Here is a 25,513-nt window from a genome sequence, read left to right as displayed (position 1 = left end):
TCGCAAGGTTAAGCAAAGGTTCTAAATTGGGCTCAATACAATAGGCGCGTATTTCAGGCAGGCTTGACGTGGAACACAAAAATAGCGCTCAAGGTAGATTTTGGAACACCCTCAGGATCTGCAGGTGGTGTGAGTGATGACGCACCTCAAGAAAACAAAAGATAATTTTACCAAAAACGCAGGCGTGCACGGTGTAGGCAATAGAATTCAAGGAAGGGACATTAGCCGCTTCCTGCCGGGGATACTGCTTTCAGAATCGCCGGCGTTCAGAGCCATCGGTTATTGACTTTCCTAATTAGGCGTTGCGCTGCTGAGCACGAGGTCGCGGGTTCGATTCCCGGCCGCGGCGGCCGCTTTTCTGATGGAGGCGAAAAGCAAAAACGCCCGTGTGCACGAGATTTCGGCGCACGTTAAAGATCCCCAGGTGGTCAAAATTATTCCGGAGCCCTCCACTACGGCGCGCCTCATCGCCAGCGTTGCGTCAGAACGTTAAACCCCACAATCAATCAATCAACTTTCCTAATTGCGTATCCATGCCTTTCCAAAACGAAACTGTAAGCATGACAGCTGACGCAATTGTGTGGAAAGCAGCTTGCCTCGCAATGTATAAAACCTCTAGTCAGTGCTTTTTCAGTAATATAAGTTCAGGGAAAGCTTTAGTTTACGCTTATGTTGCGTGTGTAAACAATTAGAAACTGTTTCTTTTAAGAAAGCTACTATAGATGCTTCTACAACAAGCTTTCGCCATTCATAACTTTTTTGAAATCACAAACCGTAGTATCCAAAGCGTACAGGTGTCGTCCCCCTTTTTACGTTTCTGGCGTTTTCTGCCTTGATAAGCAACTACTGAACGTGAGAAAGATGTATTTAGATTCTACGCTCTCTAATCTACCAATACAGGCTATTAGTGTCCGTTACGTTACGTTAAGCAGGTACGCTAACCAATGGCAAGGCAACAGGCGCAGATCTCGGAGAAAGATTTTGGTATCTTCGCTTTTAATGCGACATCATACCTATACCGGCAATCCGCACATCCCTACTCAAGACATTGCCTCGTGGAAATGAGATCTTGCATCAAAGTTTGACTTCCAGTACCACTTTCCTATTGCTAAGGTGCTGTACAAAGCTACGCATGCTAGAGTACATTGGGTACTTCAGTAGTTTTTTTTTTGCTGTAATCATTTCCTGAAATATGGCTGCATACCTCGCTTTCAATGAATATTAAAAATTGCCCCATCATTTCATGTATTGTTATTATTACCATCTACACTTAGCGGTTCGAGAGTGTAGCCAATTTGTGGGTTATGAGATAAAGGTTATCTGGTAAAGGTGGGTTATCAGGTAAGGTATACTATTTTACTCCTCCTTCTTGATCGCTGCGTGTGTAGTCTTAGCTGCAACAGTTCTTTTTCACAATTTTCAAGTGACCGTTGTCACACAATCTTAGTCCGCTTTAACTCACGCGCAGTGTGTCCAGAGAACTTATAACTATTCGGTTCACCACCTGGGCTATTGGGAAGTAGATCATTTTTTTAAAGAAGGCCAAAGGTTCACTATGAACGCTTTTCTTTTGCAGTGATCGTGATTTCGAGTTTTGCGTGCTAGACGAACATTAACGCTTTCAATATGTGCTTTTTTTGGCAATTTCTCGTTCAGATGTAAACTTGGTCTCTAATGATGATGAACTGGTATGTTTCGGTGTTTGCAATGTTATCTACTGCGGCACAGTGCTATGTGCTTCTGTGATAAAAGTGCGGCTATTTTTCGTAATGACTGTGGGATTGAAAAATTGTGGCCATGTACACCACACGCCACGTATGAATAAAACATGAAAGTATGAATTTAAATGGCAGCAGTTGGTATGTTGTATTGTAGCTGTAGGGGAAGTAGTGTCAATGTGCTGTAGAAAGTGTTGCATATTTTTTTTCTGGTGCACTAAGTTCGTACATTTCATTACATCTTATACCACACATCAAAGAGGGGATACTTTCCAAGAAGTTTGCGTCACAAACGGATTACTTCAAGCTGTTATTGGCAGAAATTCATAATTACTCCTTATGTGCTCCCACCCGCAATAAGGAATAGGAAACAACTGTGGTGTCGCCGACTGAAAAATGAACACTAGCAATAATTTATAAAAAAATCACAGGTATAATTCAACATAGGTATCGTCTTAACGATATACACAAGGAAGGCTAAGGATGCTGGTACCGCTTGCAAATTTGATCTAAATTTTTAGTGAGACCTCAACCGACACTCTCAAGGAAGTGTAAAACCGTGCTTACCGAATTCCTCGCATCAGCCACCAGCGCTTCAGTGGCAGGCATGGGGGATGTAATGAAATGGGCCGGATCACACGAAACGGAGGGAACGCTCTTAGTGCGGATGAGGAAATGACATTATATTTGCAGACTTGACAGCACAGAGGGTTTAAGCAATTACAAAAGAGAATTCACGAAGCGTTATGGAGAAACTCAGCTAACAAACACAGCCCACGCGGCCCGCTCCGGCGCCCGCAACTACAAAGTCCGCGACAGTCCCCGCGTAAACGTCCCGAGGGCAGGAAACGCTCACAGTCGGTTGTATGGGACGCGGGTGCCGACGTCGCCCTCGTAGCGGTGTTCGCGTCGTTCAGGATGCCACCCCGGGTTCCGAAACCAGAAGAGTCTCAGCCGGGTCCGCTGACGGGCTTGCTCCCTCCTCGCGCCCGGTCACGCGCCGTTCGGAACGCCGGAGCCTGGTCGACGGTGACCCGTGCTGGCGACGATCTCCCGGGCCTTGGCGGCGACTCCCGGAACCGTAGCGAAGACCGGCGACGGCCTTGCCTCACTGTGGCACGTAGGCCGGGCGTCTTGCCGTGAGGTCGCAAAGAGCCGTGCCCCGTTCCGTCCGCCTTGTTCCCTGGCTGGGGTCTCCCTCCCCCGTGCCCGTGCCTCGTTCTTCTCTTCTTCTTCCAACTCATCAGCAGGCGATTCGCCTTGAGCTTCGGATTTCTCGCGTAGAATGTGGGGTCATTCCCCTTCGCGGGTATGTTCCATCACATTACCCCCCGCTTAAGAAAGTTGTTCAGGGAACAACTATTCTACAGTCCAAAGCAGAGTCCAAAACAGCCCAACATACACAAAAACATTGTCCTTAAAAAAATTGTGTCCTACGGAAGCATGCAAGTTGCTAAGGCACGTCAAATAGTACGGTAAGCTCATACAGTAGAAGAGTTCTTGGCAGAATTAACACAAAATATTCTTGTACAATGGCAAGCGACAGTGCAAAACTGTGGACATGCTTAGCCGATTGTAGGTATAGTTAAAATAGGTTATTCCCGCTCTTTTGTTTTCATAAGAGCCTGGGAGACAGGTTCCAAAGGATTTTCCTTCCTGTGGCCTACGCGAGAGGCAGCAAGGTTGGTGTCCGATGCGTCGGTTTCCGATTCTGTCAAGTGTTGGGAGAACTTTTGCTTCAGGGTGAAGAGCGGTTTGCTGCTTCCGCATTGACCATGGCCTCTCCAAATCATCCGGTGTGTAGCCAGTGGAGTGCTTCCGGAGCAAATGCTTATCCTTTCGCCCACGACCGCGAAGGGGAATGACCCCACAGGGGAACAATTCCTATCCGAAAAACAGCACACGCCCTACCTTCAAGACAATTTATTGCTTAATATCACTACTTCCGCTATTTTTCAGCAAATAGTGTGGATGCTGTTATATTGATTACAGACGTATTGTGAAGTAACCAATTTCCTGTACACTTTCTAGTTTGGATTTAAACTTCCCTCCAGTGACCAAGATGCTGTACCGTTGCTTCAAGAGCACACCCTTCTTCCGAGTAGTAGAGTGAGAGCAAAAGCAGTAGTAGGCATTCAAATAAGCAGGCTTTTCATACTGTCATGCAAAAATAATATGTCGAAAGGAGTGAGCATTGGGGACTTACAGGTCGAGCTTCGAACTTTATTAGGTCTGTATTTGCTTTATCGGACACACAAAATGACCAAAGAACACGCAATTGCGCCACCTCGACTTAATCAGATTGGTGTTCCATAAGAAGGCTACCATGTCTGTTACTCTTTGTGGTTTTTAATTGCACGCCTTTCGGCATATCTCACCATATACCTGACATCCAATTCAATGTCTATGCAGATGGTGAAATATTCTGCTGAAACAGAAACACGGTAGCAAAACAAGAATACACGCTTTAAAGAGGCATACACGCTGTAACAAATTTGCTTCACAATTTTGGTATGCAGGACCCCATAAAAAATCCCAGTGTGTTGTGGTGCCTAATCCCCCAATATCACAACACAAACAGTTCGTCAACTCTTCTTAATCAAGCCTAATAATCAGCCCATTCGCCCTAAATCATCTTTTTAAATACTTCGATTAGACAATGATCAGAAGAGCCAGGCTGTCACATGACTCAGTAAGATAATGAAAGCACTAAATAAAAGGGTCCTCGTATTATCAAACGATTCACGATTCGGCAGTCTGGCCGTAAGGAACATGTCCCAAGAGCCTAAGTACCACGCCCTTATTTCACGAGCCATCTTTACCTAGATATTACTCAAAAGCAACAAAAAATCGTTTAAATTGTTTTTTGTAGAAAATCGTGTTTGCCTGACTGGTTTACCCGCTTCAGCAGAATTCATCACAGATAAGACTGCAGTAGCATGACTGCATTTCGCAGACAAGCAAACGCACTCTCTAAATCATACGTCCAGCGACTGTCTACCTCAATGAACATACACACTTACCGCCTAAAAAAGGTGCAAAATAAGTGGGAAAAGGGTGTTGTGAAGTTATTACGCGATTTGCTTAGGTTCCAAAACCATAATTTGCTGCTTTACAGTCCTTTGGTGTGGAAAAATGGTGTGGCACAGACCGTACCACCCTCGGCTTTCTGTAAGGCGTTGAAAGGGTGTGAAAAAGGTGTTCAGTTGCAGAAAAGCGCACAGCGGAAGGTCGACCAAGCTTCGTCCGTTTTAGCTAAATTTTTATCGCCTTTGGTAATTCTTGTTTATTTTCCGTTGTGGTTGCTAGGCGTAGCGAAGTGCAGAGGGGTGATTCCCAAATTTAGCCGCATTTAACAACGCCGTTGCAGTGTGTCCGCCCTCAACTGGATCGGCGACCGAGCTGGGGGTCGGCCCAGTGGATGGCGCAGTCACCAAAGGGGGGGGGGGGGGTCAACTCAGCAAAGTCGACAGGGGAAGGGTCGACCAGCGACCCTGCTGTTTCTCCAGCATTGCATCACTAGTGCGAGCTCAGCAAATGTTTTGCATTTTAGCAGCCCAAAACCGCTGTCACCTTTAAAATGGTATAAAAGCGCGTTGGTTGTTTTTATTATTTTTTTACTAACACCAGCGAACCAAGCTCAAGCTAAACATCTCCGCGGGTAATAAATTATGCCAATTAATGTTGTTATAAGCCCCGTAATGTACAAAACGTCCCCCCGCCCGTGCGAAATGTGCAAGTCCACCCGTGTAAACGGGTACAAACTATCTCCAAAGCTGGAGATCCTTTCCGTTTTTTGTATTAGGTAGAAGTCTTTTAAACCCTTTTTCTTAATTGAAGATCTTTTTGACCCAGTTTTATACATATATTTTGTACGTTTACACCCATGTGCCAAAAATGGTGTTTATATAATTACAATCCTTCTCGGTGGCTACAAAAAGGGCGTGTTATTCATGTTTGGTATTTAATGAAATTTTATTACTTATTGAACATAATAACCCCCTCGCGAATAAAATGTTCGTGCAAATCCGCATGCTCACTTAGGTGTGTGTTAACGGACAAGAGCTTTACACAGTTTCTGGCCAGAAAGGGTGTACAAATTTTAGTGTGCATATGCTTAAAGCTATTGGTCGCAAAGCTTCGCAGCTGCCCTATATACCGTACACGTAGGCACCCTGCACTACCGTATCTCTAAATTACCTAAAATAAGGTCGCCAACTGCAAAACAAGCGGAAATCTGGAACGCAATTGCACACTCAGCACCGACACCTATGCATCAAAAACAGTAAAGCACAATGGCGGGTTGGCACACACGGTCAGGTATAGCGAGTAGTGCCCGCTCATTGCCACCGGGAACCACCATTAAAAGTACAGAGGTTGAAATTATGAACCTTTTACTCCTTCTAGGAATTTCTTTATCAACTCCGATATAGCCTACTAGTTAAAAATATCCGAAACCTCAAGAGCTTCGTTCAAACAGACAACATAGATGTCATCATTTCGTGGTCGCCTTGCTATGTCGGAACCGCGAGAAAGAAGGAGTGCCATTTCCTGGCATGTCCATCGCGTAAAACCGCGTGTCAAACTAGCTGGACGTCTGCAGGCTTTGAGTATGACTTAGAAGAACCAGGGGCCGCCACCAAACTGCACCCAAAAGATCTTTTGGCTGCCCTTGGTAATTACACATTCATTGCCTGCTACTCTAGAACCCAACAAGCCCACTGAAGAAAATGAATGCCCCGAACAAACATTATCCCTGCGTAACAAAAACAGATTTCTTGTAATTCCCCGAATAAAGCGGTATTGTGAGACACCCTGACCACGACTCTGTGCTCTTCAACACGTTACGGACATTTCCTTGTAATCGGTCCATTATCATCAGTGCTAGCTCCCATAGCCCCGGCATCATCATCACCTGTACATAATCATCATCAGCTTTTCGTCCGAGCATCCGAATAAACCGGTCACGCTTTCCATCGCCTCTCAGTATGCATTATTTCTAAAATCCCGGAACATAGTAAAAAGTTTTTGTACATTCCCTCAAATTTAAAACGAAAGACTGGGTTTATTTGATATCCGTGTTGCTGACATAAGACCAAATTTGTTTGATGACTTCCGTCACGCAGTGCACCCACCTAACATGAGGCAGTCTGGGACACAACTGCATTTTATATCACCGGGAGATATTTTTTTCTAGTTAACCGTAACCACCGTGCTCATAGCTTCTATTTTCTTCATAGTGGTATGAGGCAAAATGAAAAATCCCCGGTTTATTCACTGAAATTAACTTTTAATATCTCCGCTTCTGTGCCTCCGCCGCTCACCTTAGCGCCATTTCCCACATTTAGGTGTAATTCCGGTTGTAACTTTGCTGCACACAGCATTAGCACCCGGAACCAATTTCCATTCGTTATTTTCAATGCTGCCGTACGTATTGCATTTTAATCTCCTTTTGCCAGCTGTACATACCACAGCCTAGTCTTTGCAATACCTACTCTACGAGAACACCAGCAATTCTCGAGATGCTGCCAGTACCAGTAAAGTTATTGCAACCGATGAGTGCATCAGCCGTACGTCCACAGATAACGCCAGACCTTGATCGATGAAGAACGTCGGCGAAACCGCATGCTCATTTCATAGGAGTACAGGGCGAAAGATACAGCTTGCCTTTGCCTAGATGGGCTCTCCTAAACGTCCACGCAACTGGCAAAGCCTCGTCAACAAGTATTAGAGTACGCCTACAACCTGTGTAATGCAAAAAGGTTTCCAACAAAGGGTTTGAACCTGCTAGCGTGATTCTAGACTCTGCCTACTGCGTTTAGAAACTGTGCTTTAAAGGCACGAAATTGCCTTTTAAAGAGCACCATCGCGAACACGGCAACTTTGCCACGCGTTTCACAAAAACGACGGAATTGAAATGCATTGGTCACCATTTATTAGGAAATTCCAAAAATTGCAGCTCATCGGATGGTGTTAGAAAAAGGGTAAGGGTTGGTTGTCCGTGCGTGCGCTTAGGAAGCCTGCGATTGTGCAGCAAATGCGTGTGGATGACAGTTTGATCTCAGGTGCTTCGAGAAAACCTTACTCAAAAAATCAAATTTTATGGGAAGTTCCACACTGCGATATCGTATAGCTTTTGATTAGCTTTCTAGCAGGGGATCCCGACTGCTGCTTCATAGGAGCGTTTGTAAGCTTGGCTAGTCGGTACTCTTTCATAAGGGCTACCAGAGCAAACCTGAACAAAAACACGAAAAAGAGATATACGAAGGGGGAGGAACCGCGCTTGATTGTGTCTTCCTCTTGTCGTGCTTTTATTAAGCTTTTTGCCGGTAAGCCATCATGGAGCTGCTTTATAGGATCTCCAATTTTCTCATATATATTGTTCAGGTTGCATAGAAAGAAACAACGCAGTGTTCGCAAAACAGAAACAACGGCTACTCCAAATCCGCACATGTCGGGTATTCCTAACAAACACTGGCTCTCTGACGGAAAAATAAGTCACGAATAGAACTACAGAACTGTCACCCAACCAAACGAAGGGTATAAAGGGTCTACCCCCCACTAAAACACCAGAAAAAAACACCAACAATGTAACGAGAATTGCAAGAAGAAGCTTTATAGGGAAGTTCATAAACCATGTAAACACTCTCTACACTGACACAAGTAAGGGGCCGCACGACTATTCAATTGCACCATTTGTCGACTCCAAAGGTTCCCAGATGGTTTAGCCCCCGCTTAGAAGACAGGACATTGACGAAGCTGCAAGCGGTGGTATTCTGTAGGCCGTCAAATGGGGCTACGCAAACAAGAGAAGCTCAAATATCATCACGCACTCGACAAGAGCCATCACAAACATCACTGAGGAGATATTACAGATCGGCTCCAACCCTATGATCTCAACAGAGCAGAACCGTGTACAAGATATGGTGCCCTGGGCACAAAAGCCTGGGAGGCAGCAAGAGTTCTGACTCGCTTGCGAGAAGTCTTACTGACCACAGCGACGAAGACTACACCTGCACCCTTACGCCATACAAACCCTACAGAAAACGTATTCAAAAATTAGCAGTAGCTTAGCTCGGCTATGCCAGGATATACGTAGCGTGAGCTAAGGATCAGCTTGTTATTCTTAGGTTTCCTTGTTGTCTAAGATTAGCTTGATTATCATGCTTACTGCTGCTTCAATGACACACACACGCTATACGAATTATGTGACAGACGTGTATTTATCAAGCGGCTCCGGCGCAGCATCACCATTCGCCCCAGAACTAAGCTGGTTTCATAGGCGCACGCCGGTGTTGCTGCGATGCACGAGCCATCCGTTCCACACCCGGCCACCCCTCGCATGATCATCAAGTGGACCGGGCCGCCACGTGCGGAACGGAGGTCGGCGAATACCCTCGACGCGTGGGGTGTGTGAGAGACGCCTGGCATCGAGCAACATTCTGTGCGCCGTATGACATCACTGCTCCTCGCGCATGCTCAGCACGACTCTCCAGGAGCCAGGTGGAGCTGCTCAACCTCAGCCAGTGTAGCTCACGCTAAACAAAAGCCGTAGAAGGACCACACTACCCACACTTCACAGGGCACCCATGATGCACAAATACAGAGAAAAATACAAACACATTGTTCCACAAATCAAGGCTGGCGCTTATGTTTCCAGAGATATTTATGGAGGACAGTTTTAAATTGGACGAAAAAGCAACCGTTTTCTTTACCTTAACAGCCAATTGATATGGAAAAGCGAGAACAATACTACACGTTACTCACAAGAAAAAAGGCAAGGCCCAGCGAGGCTTTGGAAGAGAGGCGCAGGTTTATCGTCAGGACCTGGTCAAAGGCAGAAGCTTCTGGGGCTCTGGAAACAGGTCTGCACGCACGTTTCCCCTTTATTGCCTTCGCCAACCTCAATAAACTAGTTTTACTGAACTTAACTGAACAGCGAAGTTAGCTACTTTTCGCCGGGTATGTTTTCTCAGACGGTTTCCGGGCGGTTTATGGCAGACCGCTAATTTAGGAATAATTGTGTATTGGCAATAAAACGACCTGCAGCAAAGCCAACTTTACCGTGAATGCTCGGCAAAAGCTACGGTAACTGTTTCCAAAAATTGTCCCTCCAAAACCACTACAGTGACACCAGCGTGGCTGTGGTGGTTCAACACAGTATTGTCGCGTTTTTGTTAAAGGTGGTGGTGGTCGCTGAGTATTAAAAGTTTAGTACTTAAGCCTTTCGAAGAAACCTTTGTGCGTGAACAAAACAATATCGAAGGATATCAAGAATCAAGGAAAATAAATAGGAAAAATTGGCGCAGCTTTCACTAGTGGTGCATGGCTGGAGATACAACACAGCTGGCAGCCCCTGTTCATTTATCGGAGACGCGGCAATTGCCTCTCACATTCACTTCAAAATTTCGCGGGATGTTGCTCATGACATTCCCATCTCTTCCAAAGTGGACCGTGACGGGCTTGAACCAGCGGCCGAGTCCCAAGGCGACGTCCGCGCGGCGACCACTAACGAAATGTTGTACGCCCGTAATGCTATGATAGCTCAATCGGACAGACCCCATATTTCTAAAACGAGGGCCACAGGTTCATTTCCGACCACCTGAAGCATTTCTTTCTCTAAGTTCTGCGCCGCTACTAACCACTACATCTCGGGAATTCGGGGTGGCCCAGTGGTTAGGTTGCCAGTTTCATGGCGTAATCGTCCCTGGTTTGATTCCCGGACCTCCCTAACCACATGTTGTTATTGAGGCTTCAAGGTTTTCCGGGTCGATGCACGGACACAGCTAGGAATAAACAGCTCTGCTGTTAAAACAAACACTGTCCATGCCGCGGGGGTTCAAAAGATTATCCTAGAGTAAATTACGCGGCTGAAACTTCTAAACAAATGTTATTCAGCAAAGCAAAAAAATTGAGGGGGTTCTTACGTGGGGGTTGAGTCATAGGCGATGAAGCGAAAGTGATCCTGTCTTCCGTTTTCCCTTTAGTGGAAGACGACACGTTAGCGAAGATGTTGTCCGTGTTCCTAAGAGAAAAAAAATCTGACTAAGAAAGCAATCTTTATTTTTCTGTGTTGAATCTTGCATTTATTCAAAAATATTTGATCACGCAAATACATTTAAGCTGAATTTGCAGAGAAGTTTTGATTTTGATAATGAAATTAAACATTGACTATTTATTGTCAGCCTGTTTGTTGTGGGGACCTCTACTGCCATAACCAACAAATATCAACTATTTTTTTAGTGTTTAACTGTAATTCTACAACAAAACTAGATAATAATTGTTTCGTTTACAACTCGTCCGGAGCAGTGGAATTGTGCAAACAAAACTACATAGTCTCTATAAATATGGCACCTTTTCAAATGCGGCTTGCACTGGTTGATTGCGCTGTCGGTGGTTGCGTACACGGAAACCCGTTGCCGCAAAGCCAGCTTATCCACGTGTTCTAATGACGGCGACAAGGATGATGCCCTTTAAGGGTGTGGCAAGTAGCCACTCGAAATATTGTTCAAGTAAAGGATCTTGGCACTGCCAACTCTTGCCACTTGATCCACTCGGAAAATTGTCCAGGTATAGAGGCTTGGAAGTGCCAACTTTTGCAACGAGCTCTTCGGTCACACCCCTTGCTGGGTGCTCACAGCTGGCGCAAGCGGGCGCGCACAAGTGTTGCGCTGTGGCAGCCACGACAGCCAATCAGCGTCTTCGCTCGCATCCCGCCACGTCGCAAGTGTGATGGCTGGCTCTACTTGGGTAGTTCACCTTCTAGCATGACATAGGTAGGCTACGTGTGGCTTGCTTTGCGGAAGAGCGGGTAGCTATTGAAGAACGCAAACTCTCCCGGCAATTGCCGAAGAAGACATCCAATAACGTATAGGGCACGTTTGCGTTCGGTTAACGCTCAGCGAAATGAAAGCGCTTCGTATTCGTCAGCGGAATGTTCCGCATTTTGATGTATAGAATGTTTTACCGAGTACCCACAGAGCCTGGACCGTGTAACGCCTGGCATTTCCATAAAAATTCAGATTTAGCAGAAGAAACACATCTACCAAAGAAATACGGAAGAAGATCGTTACAATAGCATAAATGATAATAATTGTTTAAGCAGAACTTTGGAACAACAAAAAAAATAAATTTCTGCAATAATGGTCGCACAGAACATAAAATATGCATCTCATACATCTCGCCCGAAACCGAAAAATAAAAAAAGGAATCAGTAAAGGAATGTTTGATATATGAATACAAAATAGGCAAACTGAGCAAACCTTGTAACCTCAGGTGGATGTCAAACTTTTCTTCGCAAGAGCAAACCTTGTAACACTCAGCCTTTTCATAAAAATGTAAATTTAGTGAACACAACACCTGTATTCGTTAGAATAGCGTAAATGGAGATAACATGTCGAAGAATAATTTGAGAAACCATACAACAAGAAAAAATACAGAAATAAAAGAGTGAGTAAAAATTTATTAGACTACCTTTAGATACTGACGCTTGGGCGTCCGCACGGTGAGTGGCCTCCTCTAGTTCGGGAAGCCCTAGCCCGTGCTGGCTGCCCTGGCCCTCTCAACCAAAAATAAAATTTTCACATTAATGATCTCACCGTATCACAAATATGCGACCTATACATCTTCTCCAAAAACAAAAAAGTAAATGGGAAAATTTCGCAACAAACGTCCCTAATATTAGTAACAGATAGCGAAAATTATTGAACCGTAAAACGCGCTACATATTCTTAAACGTATAGATTTCGCGGGAGTAACACCTTTGTTGTTATAATCGCTATATTATAAATAACTGGTCGAACAGAATTTTGAGAAAAAAGGAGACAAAAAAAAACAAAAATTTTTATTAAATTGATCCGACAAAATCAAGACTATGCACCGTATGCACACGCCGAGAAATGGAAGAATAAATAAAAAAACTCAGCAACAGAACGTCTGAAATATGAATAAAAATAGCCAAAATGAACTAACAGTGTAACGCCCTGCATTTCCCTAGAAATTTGTATTTGGCGGAATTAACGCATAGAATTTTGAAAAACCAAAAACTAAATTATAAAATCTAAATTTTACACAAATGTATTGACAAAATCAAAAATATGTGTTTAATACAGCTTCGCGAAACACCGAAGCATAAATAGAGACATCCGAAAAAAACGTTCGAAACAGAAATAAAAAGTGGGCCAATGAACCAACCTTGAACTATGCCTTGCATCTTCGAAAATAACATAATAGCCGAAGTAAATGCAGTTGATCGTTATAATTGTATACCTTCACAAAATTTTCGAAAAAACTCAAAAGACAGCTTGAAAAAATGACATTAACCAGCCTCCCTCGCTATGCATAATTATATTTGGCTGTAAGGAATTCACGTATTCACATTCTAGACAGCGGCATATGAATGATAGAAATTTGTAGACAATTTGTAGAGAAGAGTAAAGAGCAGTCAAGTGAGAGAAGGCGAGCATCCAAGGACAGATCTGAACACTTCGCATCCCGGGATGACGGGTCATGACTGAGATCATCATCTCGCTCCCCACTCGCAGCTAGTGGCCGTCGCTTGAAAGATACATGACCGCAGCAGAAAGGCGATCAAGGTTCCGCTGCAAACATAGACCTGTAGGCTCTAGGCACGAGACCCCGAACCGTTCCAGATCCCGCTCCGCATCCAGGTCCTGACCAGGTACAGCTGCTGACAGCGACAGAGGCCACTTGAGGGCAAAAGCTTCCGGGACATCACAGGTGAGTTGGTGCTCTAACCACTAAAACCCAATGTGAGGAATGCGATAAGCTGCGTTAGTACTCCGTCCATATCACTGACAGATAAAGAAGTAGCGTTTTTTTAACTGTGATGCATTTTGTAGTCACAATGCTTTTAGTATTTTAGTTTTGGGTATATAAGCAGCATCTTTTTTCAATAAATTCTAGTTGGAAGTTCGGCACCGTGTTGTGTGTTACGTGTTTCTTCTTCGTCCCTGTTTTAGCGCCCATTAATTTTTTTAGCAGTATGTACCAACTCACCCACATCAAGCTTTTGTTACTCCATATCTTCGTCCGTCCTCGCAAGATACCCATCACCGGGGACAGCTCGCTTGACCTATTCATGGCTAGCCGCAAAGAGAGACAAGAGTAAAAGCTCATAGTGTGGCAATGAAACGCGAGAAGCATTAAAGAAAAACTTGGAACAATATCCCAGTACACTGAGTCGTCATATTCAAACCAGATGTGATGGCACTGCAGGAAGTCAACTCTAATGGAAGACTCCCTGGCTACGTCACACACGGTGACCATGAAAGTGGTGACACCAACACGCTTGTCGGCCATAGAGTAAAAGCTGTGCAATGCATGTACGGCTATCCGGAACAGAGGGAACTCTCACAGAGCTGATGCCTCCTTAACCCCAGAGAGGAAATGGCATTTTTATTCTTAACCTATACTGCAGGCCAAAGAGGAAGCTGTAGGACCTCCGCAGTCTGATATCGCAAACAGTGCAGGTGGCTGACACATGTCCCTTGCTAGTTCTAGGCGACTTCAACGCAGCCCACCCGCTACGGATACCGCAACTGAAATAGGCAACAAAACGAACTGATGACTTCCTTTGAAGAGCAAGAACTCACGTTCCTTACCGACTAGATTGGAGCTACACGACTGGACAATTGTGTTTGCAGAGACACGTGCCCAGATCACATGTCGGGGCCAAACGTCTCTCGCCTCACAAGGGAAAAGACCGGGGAATACCTTGGTAGTGGCCAGCAGTTATAGTTACCGCTGTCGAAAGAAAGGAGTACTGAGTACATACTGGTGTAGCCGAATCGTAGACTGGACAAAGTTCAGGAAGCATCGGGCGAGCCAATCTACATCAGAAATAGAAAACTATATTAATTGGGTTTTATCAATTCGAAAAGATATAAAATCGGTAACGCAATAAATTAAGACTAAGGTTCAGACTTTAAGTATAGACGCGAAGTTGTTACACATGTTGGAGGCCCGCTGCAGCCTCATCAGGAGTCGGAAGCAGCAGTGCCACAACCACAAAACTTAAGAAAGGAACAGCAACACTCTCTCAGCAGGCCTCAAAATACTCAGAAGAGCTCTGCAATTAACACTGACTCCAGCTCATCGATGGGCTCCGGGGGACCCTCAGCGCATCCAAAACCTGGAAACTGCTGAGACACCCCATTGATCCAGCAAAACGCAAAAGCGTGACTTGCAAGATAATTTGAACCTCTATATACAAGTTCCAGGGATAGCAATTGGATCTGCTCGGCAAACGGCGGCAAAAATACCTACCCACGTACCCCCCTTACGCCACCCCTTATACGGGAGTTCTAAACCCGCAATTGAATGCGCCCGTTACCACGGCTGAGGTGAAAGCAGAGTGTCAGAAAATCCGCCAAAATACCACGCCAGGTCACGACCTAATAACAAACAAAGCTTTGGTTAACCTAAATGAAGCCTTTCTCGCATTCGTCACGCGCTACAGCAACACTGCTGGGAGCGCGGAACCATAACACTGGAATGGAAAACCGCCGAGGTACGCTTAATAGCTTGTAGGGACGCAGCCCCTACGTGCGCCCGCGGATGGTGATTACACTGCTGTGAGTGCCGGTCGAACACCGACAGTGAGCCGCAACGAACACGTGTAGTGCAACAGAACCCGGAGCATGCGCACAACCAACAGAGTGGCTTAAAAGCGGCGCTCACAGGAGCAGTGGGACAGTGCGCACCGGGGGACACGCGAGAGCAGCTGCGGCCGCGGGCGGCCGCGAGCCACGACCATGCCGCCCGGACAGCGAGAAGCAACCAGCGTCCGCGGCGGACGCTCTTCACCCTACGTCGGCACAAGGGACTGAAGACGTCGTCATGAGTGTGCAGCACCATGCTGTAACTTTCTGGACAAGCAGTGCTTCAACCGCCGCAAGGTTTTCTTTCCGCGCTTTCCGTGCTTGCTTGCTGTACTCTTTTTACATTGCCTCCTAACTTGCTTTGTGTGTTTTTTCCTGCCTTGGTTTTCCCGGAATAAACCTGTGATTCGTTCTCATGCGGATCGGTGTTACTTCGTCGGGCGGGTTCGGGCTCGCGAACCCTTTACGCTCGAAGGGGGATCCTTCAAGCTAAACCAAACAAGAACCCCGGCAACGAAAACCTACGGTCAATATCGCTCACGTCGTGTATCGGAAAGCTGCTCAAACACGTCGTGCACAACTTGTTGAAAACTTTCTCGAAGACACAAAGTGATTGCCACCAACCATGTATGGGTTCCGACAGCACCTCTCGACGCAAGATATATTGCTGCGACTGAATAAGGACATCACAGATATCACCAATTGACATACACCTAAGGCCATCCTGGAGCCGGATTTGAATGGGGGCTTTTACACCGTCACTCAAGAAGCCACACTGACTAACCTCAATGAACTCGGGTGATGAACCCAAACATACACCTACGTCATGGAGTTTCCTCCGGACGTCAAGCCACTCAAGATTGGAAACTTTCAAACAAAACCCATTCGCACAGGGTCGATGTGGCATGCCTCAAGGAGCGGTCCTGTGCACTATTCTTTTCAATATTGCCCTCATCGGCCTGCCTGAACAACTGGCGTTAATCCCCGACTTACACCACTGTTTTCATGTTGACGATATCACGGTGTGGACCAGTGTGGGCTCGGACGCGGAGATGCAGGACCCCCTCTAAATGGCGGCTGATGGCGTGAACAAGTACGCCAAGAACTGTGGACTCGCGTGCGCGCCAGAAAAATCGGATCTCCTCCTAGTGCGGAGTAAAGGCGACAGGCCAGCCGATGTACCTCCAATGTAGATGATGCTGGGCGTTGGTACCATCAGCCCGTTTCCGCAAATCAAAATTGTAAGCATAATTTTCCAAGCAGATTGCTCAAACACCACGATGATAAGGACTGTAGAAAGCACGAGCAGACACATTCCTCACATGCTTATTCGGATCACGGTCCAAGAAACAGGCATGAAAGAAGCGTACACACTTAGACTTGTTCTGGCGTTCATAATCTCAAGACTAAACTAAGTGACGCCATACGCTTTACTGACACTAAGAAGAGCAAGTTGGATATGTTCTTGCGAAAGGTGTACAAACAAGAGCTGGGTTTGCCACCCTACACATCCAGTGACTGTCTCCTCGAGCTTTGGCTTCACAACACTCTGGACGAGCTGATTAAGGGCCGCCTGCTCAGTCAGCGCTACCAGCCAGCAAGGACGGATGCGGGCAGGGCCTTCTACTGAGACTGGGCATGAACATCCCTGACCGCCCTCTAAAATCCACGGAAAATATCTCTGGCGAACTACGCCGAAACATCACAGTGGCCCCCTTGCCAAGAAACATGCACCTGCAGTTCCACGAGGGACGGGGAGAGGTGCGAGTTCTAGCCCTCGGGAAAAAATCTCGCTATAACAAAAAAGTTTACTACACGGACGCCGCAGAATATGGAAGACGCGGAGCCATGGTGGTGACCGAAACGAAGATAGACACCAACGTCACGAGCCTCACTATCACGAAAGCTAGGGCGCGAAAGGCCGATGAGGTGACTAGAGCACTCGAGATAACGCAGACACCTGCGGAAGTAATCATCACGGATTCTCAGTCAGCGTGTCCGAGCTACCTCCAAGACCGCATCTCACACACCGCAATTAAGATCTTGAGCCAGGACCCTCCAAAGAAAAGGGTACCGATTGTCTGGACACCGGCTCACACTTCTCTCTAATGCGATGTCTTTGTCCACGAGACTGCTTGAAGTCTAACAAGCTGAACACCATGAGAGAGCTGGCTAGAGATGACAAATTCTTTAACATCACTCTTGGAGGTCACGAAATGCTATAGGCTAGCCCCGTTTGCGCTCCTTCCGGGACACACCTCTCCCATTAAGAAAGAGGAGCGCTACGGGCGTCTCCTGCAAATGAACAGCTTACACAATCCGACCAAACTGCACTTCAACTGGCCTACGATATACGACTCGCAGTGTCGACTCTGGAAAACCGCCCTGCACTAATGCGAGAGTTCCGGCTCAACTCCTAACGTTCCGCGATTCCTAACCCCTTCGGTTGAGCAGTAAGGGAGAGAACTTGCCAGCTCAAGCTTCGAAGATCAGCTTTGGCTGTTCCACCGGGCTGAGTCACAAGGATGCTCTAACGAGGTCCTGGACTGAAGGAACATATCACTTGGCTCCTTTCCTTTAGTAAAGTTTACTATCTCTCCCCCAGCTCAATTGGCGGAGCGTGCACTAGGTCGCACCAGGTTTGAACCATAGCCAACCTGCGGTTCAAACCTAGTGCAACCTACTAGATTTTTTTATACGTCAGGACTCAAGGACACATCACCACTATATATAGAAGTTTGAAATTGTTTGTTTACCTGTTGCGTCGTGGCTTTGCACTGTGCTAGTACAAGTCGTCGTGATATGCTTCGATATTGTCGTGTACATCCCGCCAAGCATTACACGCCTGGAAGCGCTTTTTTCGCTGAAGTTTTTTTTCCTAAAGCCACTGCGCGTGCCGGGGACTCGGCGGTCACCGTTAGGCAGACGCTAACGAGCGCTCAGCATATTATTGCTCCCGTTATTTTTGCCAGCAGTTCCTTTTCAGTGAGACCACTGCGTGTGCAAGGAAAGCTTTGCAGTCTCCGTGAGGCACGCGGTCCCGAGCGCTCTGCATTTTCATGTATTTTTTCCTTCAACAACAAACTTACGGCTTGTACAAGAGATCCCCGGTTAAAATACATTTAAAAGGTTTGAACAAGTGATTATCAAGCGCAGGTGCACAGTAACACACTTTACTCTTGGCCCATCTACCCCAGTGTTCACGTGCCAAACACTTCTAGGGCATTCTCATAATCGAAGTATTAAATCAGACGACCACAAGCGCACGTACCACAAGAGTGTTCTTTGATGAACGTCGGTTTGCGGTGATAGGAAGTTTCGCGTGTCAACCATTTTGGTTGTTAGACAAAAGGGCTTTGAATTTTTTTTATTAAAGAGGCACAGAGGCACTAAATACTGAATAAACGTTTCGTTACCCCAAAGATCGGACGTTTCGTAGCTATCTCAGCTTTTGTTCAACGAGGAAAAACGCGTTTTGTGTTGAGAAAAGTGTAAATAAAGCTGGCGTTTCTTTCACCCGCTTCACTTTTGCTTTTTCGTGACATAACCACTACGTCCCACAATAGTAAAATACCAGGGGGCGTGCTCACTCTGTGGACTTGTGTTGTTGGGAAGACCAGCGCAAGCAAAATAGCTTGCGGCGGTTGCGCGGCGCAGCAGCGCACATGTCGGCTATGGCAATGTTCCTCTTCGACTTTGATTTTTCACGAACCAAATTAGAAGCGCGTTTAGATGCTCGAGCGACCGGCGTCTCGGCATGCTACGGCATCCCAAACGCCATCGAGCTGGCTTCGAGCATGGAGGGCTGAGGAGACGCCGCTTTTGAAGAAATAAGCGCAGAACAGAATATAAGGAGCAGCGCGCTGGGCTCACGGCTGGCGCCGTTCAGGCTGCCACCTTCAATTCACCTCTTCTAGCGATCACAGGCATCTCACATATTCTACTCTGGCGCAATGCGAACCTAGCGTGAAATAAACGCCTTTCACGGCACCCGTGTCCTCACCTGCACAGAACGTACGCTTTACGGGCTATCAACGGCAGCTCGATGCGAACCGGCGGATTGGTCAGCGAACCGTTCGCAGGAAGTTTATGTTACGGATGATTAGGTTCGAATAGAGCGCGCTTACCCATAGAAACATAATAAACTGTTTCTTCTCCTTCTACGCCTCCTCCACCACGCGCGGCAAACGGGAGCTTGGAAGCTCGAGCAACTCTATCACCACCTGCAGTACATGTTCTTCCTCTTGCCAATTTTCATCAAGACACTTACTGTTTCCTGTCACGTAAACAGCTTTCGGCAGCTCTGGCGCTCATCTTTGTAGGTTACTGGCTTCCCTAGTTGCTCAAAAATGCTTTTCTTAAGCCACGCCTAGTGCTCAAAAATGCTTTTCTTAAGCCACGTAACCATCCAAAATCCCGAACGTCAGCCGGAAGTGCTGCCGAAACAAGCTTATGCCAACGGACACCGCGTGATCTTCCTATCTGTTGATTGCTTAATTGGAGTATTGCCAATTGTTCGCACACTTCGATTGCCTTACTTTCCTTGAAACTTAGGCTTGGCAAGGAAGACTGGAGATTTCGCAATGTTTTGTAAAACGTACGCATAAAATGGCGGCGGCTGCTCAGCAGAAGGACCTGATATGTGTACATCGTAAAATATTGAGCAGGAAGTTCGCAGAAAATACTGTAGCAGCGCCTTCCCTGGCTACCCGTCCGAGTGTACAAGGTCGATCACTGCGTGTACCGCGAGCACGCTCGTCCTCGGTGATCAACGATGCTCGGGCACAAAGAAAGCCTTTCCTTGCTTCAACCGACCATGCGATCTGATCAGGCCTAGCGCCGAATTCCGTTGGGTATTTGTACCACAAGTACAAATGTGTACATTTGTGCAAGTGTGCCACAAATTACAATAAGTCTACAAGCATCTTCTGCTTGGGCTTGACGAATTCTGAGGCGGAAAAGGAGCCTTCTACAAATCTTTAAATTATGTTAGTTTATCTTGGACTGGTTTACTTGAGTATACTCGTTTCTCTTAGTACACGTTCCGTTGTAGCGCAAGGCATGGTGGAACGAGTGTCCTGGTGTTTTTTTTACTACAGTGGCTTCATGAGATGACGGTGATGACGATCACAGGAGAGCCCGAAAGCCCCAGCCCCTAAGGGGCTTCGCCTCTAAAAACTGAAGCTGTACCCAACACAACTTCTATTTTCTAACGCTCCACGGCAAGCAGCAGTGGACGTCAAATCATCTTCGTATTTACTGAGTTGGTTTTGGGCTACTGGGAACCGTAACCATTCCAAAATATAAAACAACGTGCAATCACGTTCATTTTAACACAAGGAAAGAACACAATGGGTAATTATTTCTCGAGCGCAAACTGCCTGTTCCTACGATTCCTGAAGCATGGAATACCAATGTGTCTTGAGGCGTAATAAGTTGGCAACCTATTTTTACTTACCATGAACGGGTGACGTCATCCTGTACTAGAACATATTCCAAAAATCCCTCTGGATAACGGCCCAGAAATTGCATAAAAATACATTTAGCGTCATATCTAAGGAAGTGTTCACCGTCTCCAACTTCTGCGGCAAGAAACCAATTTTCGAAGCCACCGCGGATAAGGAGCTGTGGAGAGTAAAATTATGTTTTAAATATGGCGCGTAGCAACATAAAACCATGCAATACGTCTAAAGCACATTTCCGCCGAGACAAAAAACAAAAAAACAAGTACCTACAAACCATAACGCCCATCCATGAGCGTCGGCAGGATTTTGTCTTGAGGGGGGGAAGAACCCTTTTCACCGCCGTAGGAGGGGGCGGGGGTGTAAAACCATTATGAGCAAAATGCCCCATTATCGAAAGGATATACGTAACAGAGCTCCTTTCTTATTTTAACTGTAATAACTAGGCTTCAAAATGTTTATTAACGCTCATACATCGCAGCTAGAAACCACTCCATTGCATAACGCCATCATTTTAGTAAACAAAACGATAGAGGGCACAGGTTTCTGAAAACATTGCTTGCACCGATCAAATGACAATGTAAAATAAATGATGGCGTGAGGCAAAATTGGAAAAAATTGGTATTTCCTTTGTGCACACCCGTAATTATAACCTCATTATAACTCTCATAACTCATCCATAAATATAACAAACATACGTGCACAGGCCCCCGCATGGCAACGTGATTATCTCTGTAAGAACTATTTGTGTCTCTTTTTCAACATTTTCACGGTGCAGCTGCACAACGATGAGTCGAGACAGGCGGTTTTCGGGCTCCGTTGAACTAAGACACGTTTTCAGGCGGAGAATCACGCTGAACGAATGCTCGATCAGGACAACATGTTGTCGCGGGAGATATAATGGCCGTTTGCTCAGTACGACTGCTTCTGCGACGTACACTTCAAAAAATTTGAGGAAGTCCTCCAGGTATTTCACCATCGACGCCAAAGTTCAGCTTCGCAGTCAAAGTTGTCCAAAAAAATTACTCCCACCTCTCTCGCGGGAACCCTTATGTAGATGAGACGCATTGGGGGTTCCGTTGTTGTTTTCGTTAGGTTGATTCTCCCATCACGTGAAACGTGCCGTGAACCCCCTGCCGCGGCTATTGCGCAACGTGGCGTGGCTATGACGCAACACAATCCAACACAATCCACTTTAATCCAATCCAATTCAAATCCAATCCAATCTAATCCGATCCAAGCCAAGCCAAGCCAAGCCAAGCCAAGCCAAGCCAATGGAATCCAATCTAGTGCCTCTCGCGAGAGAGTGTTCGCTTTCGAAGAGGAGAGGGGGTGAGCGGCGGAGAGCGCAGCTCGCGCGGTGAGGAGAATGGGGAAGGGGTGTGGACTATGATTTTTTGGACTATGAGATCAACTATGATTTTTTAACGTTCTGGGAAGTCTCCCGGTCTGGTCTACTAAAGTACCTTAGAAATAACTGGTATGCGAGCTACGGATATGTATCATCTTCACCTGCTACACAAAGGACTTGAAGGTTCTGTGAAAAGGAGTGAGTGTGTGGCGTCTGTACCCTATAATGCGGAATTTCAAGAAATATGCTGTTTGAATCAGTTGTGGCGTGAAGGAAAATTTGGCGCCGCAGCTTGTGCTTCATCGAATTCATCGTTCGTCCTTGGAGGTGGGTCCGCTGGTCTCTCAAGTAGGTGCTATCGAAGAAAGGCTTCCTGTCCTTCTTGTAGTCGCCCTGGCGTGCAAAGCACCGGGTCGTTAAGGCGCCAAGTTGTGAGATTCGTCGACCCCCAGAGGCGTTACTGAAGCATCAAGGGGAAAGAGAAGCGACCTAGCAGGACTGCGTTTAATAGACAGTCGCAAACATCAATCTTCATTACGGTCAACTCGAATGCAGCTTCGGCGTTTCTGCGCAGTTCACAAGCGATTATCCCGGCTGTTTCTCTTTTCGTCTTCAGTACATGAATGATCATCGTAAATTACGGAACACTGTGTTCCTGAATTAAAGGTAGTGCGTCTTCCATTTCGTCATAAGCTGCGGTATTCCCCTCACCATTTTTTTAAATCGCTGTACTGACCCATGCCGATAAATCTTCGGAGGTGATGGTGCTCCACGTCACATCTGCCCAGCGCGTCGGTCGACTTTGGGTAGCCACACCGTGGATCTGTCCCTCAAAACGGTCAGTTGCAGGCATCGTAGGGGTCCTCCTTTACAAGTCCGAACTTTGGAAGGCTCCGAGTCAGAACAGGTCATTCATCTCAAGTTTTTTCGGCGCGGAAATATAAAATAGTGGAGAACAAGTTGATTCCATAAATTCTATAGAAAACAAACCATGTTGATTCAATAAATTACACGTTGACATATATCAGCAGCTACCATGACACCGTAATTGTGGCAGCCGTTGCTAGCCTTTCGGTTTTTTAGCAATGCGCTTAAAGTCCGCCCTGAATATAATAAGCCACACGGGGCTTGCCCTGAAGCATTCTCACCCCAGCAGATGCGCGAAACACAGCGCTTTTTATTGTACCACCGCCCCGCTAAGCGAACATTCTTGGCTCTCATATCTTTACCCACGCAAACAGGGCTTCTTCTTCAAACTTTTTGCTTGGGGTGTTCTTGTGGTTCATTTCCCTAGACCCAATTCCAGGCGAAGTGGCATGAATGATGGCCTTTCATTTCCTTTCAAGTCCTTTCATTTCAAGACTCTGGAAGCGTTCAGGCAGGTACGGAGTGGTCTCTGGCCACTGGACTGTTGAGTTTATCTAGCACAGCTCCCTAAAAGCGAAACTAGATGCCCCGTTTTTTTCTGACGTTGCGTAATAACATTCGTGTCGTTCTGGTGAAACACATTAGAAATTTCTCCCTTCTTAATGGTCGGTTTCTCAAAATATTTGGTGTAATCAGGAATAGCGCTGAATCTGTTTCGCTTGTTAGAGTTAATACAAGCATTCAGCAATGTGGGCGCCTGCGGGGTAATCCAAATTTGTACTTTAGATGGGAAACTTTGTAAGATATGGTTTCGTTAGATCGAGCTTCGACTGTATATAAATACTTGATATGTTTTTGTTTAGCGTCTGCGCCTCGCCGGCTGAGCGGATGTGCGCGCAGCGCAGGTTTGTAAGTTTGTGCGGCGTGTACAGGCGCTTTTCATGCTTGTGAACCAATTTGAGTTAATTTGACACATTCGGTAGCATGCCTTGCAATGGCATGTAACATAGTGAAGAATGGCTTCCAACATTGAGCTGTGTAATATATAATTGCAGCAGCTGGCTGCTAGCATAAGCTAACGCAGCGTAGTGCCTCTTCCACGGTTCGTGTTTGTTTCAACATAACGCCAGCTAATAGCCATCGTTCATAAAGAGCTAAATACTTTGAATCTCGTAACCTGGTATTGGTTCAGACAAAGCGGAAAACATGCCTTGAACCCCTTATACCGACGGCCACATACGTGCTACGAAAAAGGAACACAGAAATAGATTAGATAATTGGAGGTGTCGTTATGCCAGTTGTACCTGAATAATAACAACGCCGTCGTTCACGGCCGTAAAGCGACGGGTGCGTACCCCTGACACTCGCTTGAGTAAAATGGCGGTGTAGCGAATGGCACCACCCCCTCAATATTTTAATCTTTGGTTGAGAAAAAAATGCGACGTAAGCAGTTCCCGAGCCCTTATCGCAAAGGAACTAACAAGCTACGCCCATTCTACCTGAAACAACGCAGCGAGCTGTGCGTACTGTAATGGACAAATCCAATACAAACCACCGAACGCACGTCCGCAGATACCGGTGTCGTCAACTGGCAGCGGTGGTGGAAAGCAAACGGACACGCGCAGTAGACATGTCGGGAGCGAGGCTGCGTATCCCAATGCCATATGTTGCCCTCTCCTCGCTTACATGCTTGCCTTGTCACCATGTTTAAAGAACGCTGAAATCGACTACAAGGACCATGTCACCGAAGCAGCTTGCGAGTTTGGTCGTGCTGAGAGCAATGCAGTGCGTAATTTCTTGCTGCGGCGGCCAGTGCTTGCGTGGGAAACGCGTCCACGCTCTGGGAAGGCATACTGTTGAGTTCATAAGGCTTTCTTGAAGAAAAACCACCCACAGAAATGCTGATAATAAAAGCATGTCGGCTAATTTGTGATGACATTCAATTGTGCGTTCGTGGTGCAGTGCCTCGGGAATTCAACAATGAGCTGGCCGCCAAGAACGGGTCCTTGTTTGAAACAGTCATGGGTGAGTCACTTCGAGGAGTCGCTGCTTCTAGCAAACAATAAATATACGACTATAATTCATTTCTAATTATATAGATTAACTGAAAGCATTCTGTCGGTTGGTATAGTTACTGCAAGTACTTATTAGCGCATTGATAAAAAATTAAGATGTTAGGCAGCACCAACGATTTTATAAGCCAGTTATGTTTGCACAACAACGTTGGCGGCCCCATTTTTGTGTTTTTTTTTCATAGACCACTGTTCTTGTAGATCGCCAGAGCGGGAAGCATTGAACATGGTTTTGGGCGTAACGCATGTGTCCACCATTATTTGCTCAAAAAACTGCACCATACGTACAAAGCTGTCGGCAATGTGACGCCGGCACAGTAAAGCAGGTGCTAGTGTGCGCCGAGCACGCAGTGCACGGAGATTTTATCTCGCGCCGCATTGCTAACAGCAGCTTTCGCCCTCTTGAGGCATGGCGACAAGG

The sequence above is a fragment of the Haemaphysalis longicornis genome, unplaced genomic scaffold, assembly GCF_048455015.1.
Source record: "Haemaphysalis longicornis isolate Haplotype H1 unplaced genomic scaffold, Haemaphysalis longicornis Haplotype H1 scaffold_2, whole genome shotgun sequence".
Lineage (NCBI taxonomy): Eukaryota > Metazoa > Arthropoda > Arachnida > Ixodida > Ixodidae > Haemaphysalis > Haemaphysalis longicornis.
The sequence above is the reverse complement of the archived record's forward strand: the minus strand, read 5'-3'. Positions refer to the sequence as shown.